At 36.2% G+C, this 6,236-nt stretch overlaps 1 protein-coding gene across 2 annotated transcripts in view; it reads right to left on the bottom strand.

Moving 5' to 3' along the window:
* Positions 1 to 1,653, bottom strand: part of LOC127744177 (uncharacterized) — a 7,565-nt gene extending 5,912 nt beyond the window's left edge. For both annotated transcript variants that reach the window (XR_008005275.1, XM_052256457.1), the window contains exon 1: positions 1,261 to 1,653. The gene's annotated coding sequence lies outside the window, so the exon portion shown is untranslated. The remainder of the gene's footprint in view (positions 1 to 1,260) is intronic.
* Positions 1,654 to 6,236: the final 4,583 nt, after the last annotated feature.

Here is a 6,236-nt window from a genome sequence, read left to right as displayed (position 1 = left end):
AATTCTATGTTCAAGCTTGTAGCATACCAAAATCAACAGAATAATACCATTAAAATAGTCTTCCTTCTTAATTCTTATATACCTCAAAGAATTTCCTACAAAATGAAAATTGAACACAACACAGAGCTTTAAAACAAAAACAAAACAACACTCAGAAATCAATCACCTCTTCTAAACACAGCCTTAAAACAAAACAGAACAACATTCAGAGTATGAGCATTAATCACAAAAAATTGATTTCTGAAACAACAAAAACAGCAGAACAACATTCAGAGTTTGAGCATTGATCACAAAATATTGATTTATGAAACAAAACAAAAACAGAAGAACAACATTCAGTGTTTGAGCATTGATAACAAAAAATTGATTTCTGAAACAAAACAAACACTGCAAAACCAACAGAACAGCATTTAGAGTTGAGCATTGATCACAAAAAATTAATTTCTGAAACAAAACAAACAATCAACAAAACAATGAAAACAGAAATTTTTTTCCTTCAGAAGAAGAAAACAATGAAAACATGAAGCATATAATAAATCAATGATAACCAATATCCAGCAAGAATCTCAAAGATAACAATAAATACACAACAACAAGTTAGCAAATAAACAAGAACAAGACCTAAATAGAAAATCCAACAAATTAAATCACAGAAACCTAACAATTTAGCAAATTAAAACAACAGCAGCCCAACAATTCAGCAAATTATCAACTTAACAAGTTCAAGAAAAGAAAATCACAACAAAAATAAATAAATAAAAATAATAGAAGAACAACAGAACAACAACATCAGAACAATTAGCAAATTAACAAGTTCACACTAACAGTTAAAATTTACCAGAAGAACACTAATGCAAGTGGAATCATCATGCTAATATGTTTTCTACAAAGGTGCTATTTGTGCAGCTAAAATTTCCTAATTACTAAGATCCAATTATTCTAATTTCACGTGCAATCAACTTACTAAGTTTCTAAAAGCTAGAAATGATAAAACCTACCGGAAATATGGTTAAAGCATTTCATCAAACATGTTGAGTGCGGTAAACTTGAAACGAAATAAGAGAATTCAAAGCTTAGTATCAATGTGATAGAGAAGAGAACATAACTATTGTATACTTTAATTCAGTCTATGAAAAAAATCCAAACCACTGCCAAATCAAATAGTTACTTATTGTAATAGAAATAAGAAGATGCAGAGTTTGAAGCAGATTATTGGTGTTGTGTGAGTGTATTGTCTGGTGGTGGGTTTAGGGAACTCACGGCGGCAACAAAAGAGAGCAGTTCGACGGCTAGGTGGAGCGCGCGGGTTGGTTGCAGAGTTTGAAGCAGGGCAACATGGCTTTCAGACGAATGCGAACCCGAACGGTGAACGGCGAGTGAACGCGAACGGTGAACGCCGAGCAAACTTGAACGACGAAGAACGCGAACGAAGACGACGGACGCCGAGCTCGAGGAAGCAGCTGCGATCGGTGACAGCGAACGGGGGTTGAAGACTTGGAGCACGAGGGAAGCTAGATAGACGGACGGACGGCGGCAGTATGCCACTCCTTGCGGCGGCGTTGGTGTAGGCTAACAGTGCTAGGGTTTTTTGGCTGAGTTTATGTGAATGAAAGAAAGCAAGGGAGAAAGGGAGAAAGAAACGGAGCTGCAGAACCAAGAGCGAAAGTAAGCAAATTTGGCAAAAACGACGCCGTTTCTTTCAAACAGATCGGTTCCCTGTCCGGTTCAACCGGCTGGAAACCGACTGGTTCGACGGTTCTCCTCCGATTTTTAGAAAAACGGTTTTAGGGGGCAAATCGGACCATGATTGCTGCCGATTCACAGTTATACTAATCGAACAGACCGGTCTGATCCGGTTTTCAGATCAGCTTCAATTTTTCTTTTCTTTTTTTCCCTCAGTGTCAAAACGACGCCGTTTGGTGGATTTTGAAAAAACCGGTCCTTGCAAAAACCCAACTGGTTCAGTCGGTTCAACAGTTAACTATCGGTTTGACCGATTTTTCACCGTTTTTTCAGGACAATTTTGGAGATGGACCGGACCAGCTAGATGATCGGCTCCCAATTAACCCGGTTGAACCGGCCGGTCCGGTCCGGTTTTTAGAACATTGCGAGGCATCGAGAATAAAACTAGTTTTCTCATCTAAAGAGGGGTTGTTCCAGCTGGGGATGCTTAATTGTTTTGAAAAAGAGGATAAACGACGTCGTTTAATGCCAAAACTCCAAACCCTAATTCTACACCTCACTCGTCCCTCTCACACTCAACATCCCTCTTAGCCTCTAAAACACTCTCGTCTTCACTCGCACCACCCACAAGCCAATAACCACGCGAAGCAGCCAGCAACTCGGCTCAATCATTCCGTCGCCGGGTCTCGTCGTGGTTCGTGTGTCGCCACCTTCTTGGTCTCGTTATTGCCAGCTCAGTCAAGCAAAAGCAGAAGCAGCCAGCAACTCGCCTCTGGTTCAGACGTCATCGTCTTCTTGCTTCTTGGCCTCGCCGTCGCCGTGGTTAGTCGCATTTCCCTATTCCCTCTTTTTCAATTTTCCCTTATCCCTGTCAACTCTAGTTCACAGCTTCTTACCTTCTTCTTTAACTAATTAATTAATTTGCCATTTTGCTGTAATTTCTACATTATTATCAAATTGTAGAAATTTCCAGAAAAAATAGAACAATACTTAAATTACAAAAAAAATAGAAAAGAATGTACACATAACATAGGCAACATCACACAACAAATAAGCACAATATTAATCAATAAAAAAGGCAAGCAGCTTGAAAGAGACACATTAATCAAAATTCTATAGTTTAGCTAAATGGTGTATATATTGTCCATAAAGAATTCATTGTCAACCCTAGTCCATTGAATAACAAAATTTAACTAAAAAAAAAAGAAATAACAGCCAAAGAGATATCAACACTTAACTACTTGGTAGAAGCTAACACAATTAAAGCTAATGCTTAATCATCCCAAACAACAGAAAAACAACTAATCAATCTTTTGATAAAATAATAATCACACCATCAATAGTACCATTCAACATACGCTAATGTTGAAGTAAAATAGAACAATTGAATTGAAACTCTAAAAGAGAAAGAATCACACAACCATTTATTAAAAATCCATGAAAAAAAAGTTAAGTTCCTTCTCCTTTCACTGAGGAAAACAAGTAAACAGTTTGTGTGCATATTATGGGTCTCTCATCTTATAAACTCCTCACTCTTCCATGCTTTCTTTGATGTGGGACTAACTTCAACACTCCTCACACTTGCAACACTAACAATCTCCCCCTCAAGTGTGAGCCTCTACATCAAGCATCAACTCCCCTCTAGCTCCTCCACCACCATGAGTATTCATCCATCACACCGCCGCAAAACACCGCGGGACACGCCGCCCGAACCATCTTTGTCGAGAAGACTTTCGATGCTTCACCTTGAATACTCTTTAAAATCACCAGACCGATTAACCATCGGCTCTGATACCACTTTGTTGGGCCAACCGTGGAGAGCTCTCGACAATCGGGGAGACTTCGGGGAGGAATCAAGCGAGAGAACATAAGATGAGAAGACACCACATCCAACTCAAAACCTTAAGGTGTCAAGTAAATGGGTCTCTCATCTTATAAACTCCTCACTCTTCCATGCTTTCTTTGATGTGGGATTAACTTCAACACTCCTCACACTTGCAACACTAACATATTCTATATCTGCGCCAAAATACACAAGATAATAGTTAATGCTATATCTAAAATTCACAAATACATTAATAACAATCAAGTATCAATTCTAAACATAATTAATAATGCAAAAATAAATAATAAACTAGTCACTATTACAAAATACTTTCTCAACTTAAATAAACAAGAGAGTAAAAGATAACACAATCCAAAAATCAAATCTAATGGGTGATCACAAAGTTGGTGTCTGTTTCTTCATGAGATAACACAATCCATAAACCAAGTCCAACTTAAAAACTAATATTTTTCTCCATAGTTGTACGTTCCTAGAACACCCAAGCATGGGTAGAGAAAAAATAAAGAGTATCAAAACAAAGTCTTACCAAAGACATCAGGAAACAAATCTCAAAGTCACTACATAAAACAACCTCACTAACTCACTGGATTTCCAACAAAGCAATGCTTATTTCAAAATTATCAAATTTCAAGTCATACCAGAACTAGAGGTATCCTCATTTACCTCTCCTGGTTTAAATTCCAAATTCTATATTTTCACAGAAATTCAAGTGTTGAACTCCAAGAGGCATGTTGCCTAACTTTCTTCTACAAGACTAACTAATATATTTTCACAAAAATTTTTGACATACAAACTAACTAAGACGACAATGATTATTTATTTCATTCTACAGGACTCCATCTGTTTTTCTAATTATGATATTAACAGACTAACAGTACTGTATAATTTTATTAGAAACATGATTTAAATTCAGTGATGATTTACAGCAAAATGGCAAATTAATTAATTAGTTAAAGAAAAAGGCAAGAAGCTATGAACTAGGGTTGATAGGGACAAGAAAAAATTGAAAAAGAGGGAACAGGGAAAGGCAACTAACGACGGCGACTCGGCTACGAGACCGGCGAAAAGCCAGCGACGGCAAGGCCAAGAAGCAACAATATAAATTTTAAATAAATATTATTTAGTATGAATATAAATTAATTTATTTTAAAATAATTGATAATATATTTTTTATATGTAAATAATAATATTTGATTTGTAATTTATTAATAATTAATTTATTAAATTTTTTTGTAAAATGAATAGTATGCGAAAATAGTAATTTTTTTATTAGTTACAAAATTATTTATATTTTTTATTATGTAATTAATTTAGTTAATAATTTTTATTATTGTTCTTTTATAAAAAAATATCAGTTTATTATTGGTTTTATTATGTTTATTATCCTAGATAATAACTTAAGTTATTTATTTTGTATGTAAAAATAATATTAAGAGAAATGCTAGAAGATCATCAGAATTTATTATTTTGTGTCATCATTTTTAGCCATCAACCTAATTCTTTTAATTTAATAATCTAATAATATATTTTATCCCATACTTAGATTACACTTTTAAATATTGATGTCCAATTGATGGTTAAAAATAATAAATTCTAATGGCCTTCTAGTATTTCTCTAATATAAATAACATCTTATTTCTTAAATTTCTTAATATACCTGTTACGGTAGGTAACCGGAGATTAATACTGTGGATGGCGTTTGGCGGCCCAAGTGTGTGAAGGAGGAGAACTCCGGATGGATCTGCAACTCGGGAGGCTCCGTCCGACTTGTGCTCACGGGTGAGTGGGGGTGGTACCTGCAAAGACACTCCGATGCCTAAGTTAGCAAGAGTGTGAGCAGGTCTAGAGAGTATTGGGCTTAGAGATACCTGAGGGGTGTCAGTGTATTTATAGTGGTGAGCCAATAACCACCGTTGGAGTAGTGCCGTATCTTTAGGGTGTTAACCGTCCCTATTATCTTGGGGAGGTTAAGATATGGCTTTATGAAGCAGTTAGAGAGATTTTAGGGGCGGTTACTCATTTAAACGAGTGTTTATCTGCCAGCTAATCTCACATCCGACTTCTTTGGACCAAGTCGTGGTTTATACCGACTACTTATGTGGAGGTCGGTACTTAGCTAGGCTTAACCCTTCAGGTTAGGCCTTTTAGTTGGACCTGGGCCCTTGCATTGGGCCAGGGTATGAACAACTACCATTCTTGCTGTTTTTGTTAGAGGCTTGTCCTTGTTTAAAAAACAAAAAGAAAAATAAAAAAGTAAAACTTTTATTATATTTTAAAAATTTAAATATTGTTCTAATTAAATATTTATGTAATCCTCTCTTTCGTTTTTCCGTTTCTGCAATCTTTCAAACTTCTTCTTTCCTTTGCTCGTGCTGTATTCTTGTGTTCGAAGATTTCCGCTCTTTCCAACCTTCATTTTTCGGATAAAGGTTAGTTTTATTTCTTCCATGCCATTCCTTATGTTTGCATGTTTTGTTTTGTGAGTGGCTAGGTCGACCTGTAGATTCTAGCTTCGTATCTCTCCTCTTTAGGGGCTGTGTTTTTTGATTTTTCATTTCCTTTTTCCCTTTTGTAGGTTTCTGCCACTTTTCTTTATATATAAAAAAAATGGCTTCCGTGGCCGTTCTTTCTCAGTGGGTTGATGTTACGGTCCTTGGGGAGGAACCGTTGGTCGATGCTGAGTTCATCACTCATCTTCGTACTCATC

This window comes from Arachis duranensis, unplaced genomic scaffold, assembly GCF_000817695.3.
Source record: "Arachis duranensis cultivar V14167 unplaced genomic scaffold, aradu.V14167.gnm2.J7QH unplaced_Scaffold_232527, whole genome shotgun sequence".
Lineage (NCBI taxonomy): Eukaryota > Viridiplantae > Streptophyta > Magnoliopsida > Fabales > Fabaceae > Arachis > Arachis duranensis.
This window is presented reverse-complemented; position numbering and strand designations above follow the sequence as displayed.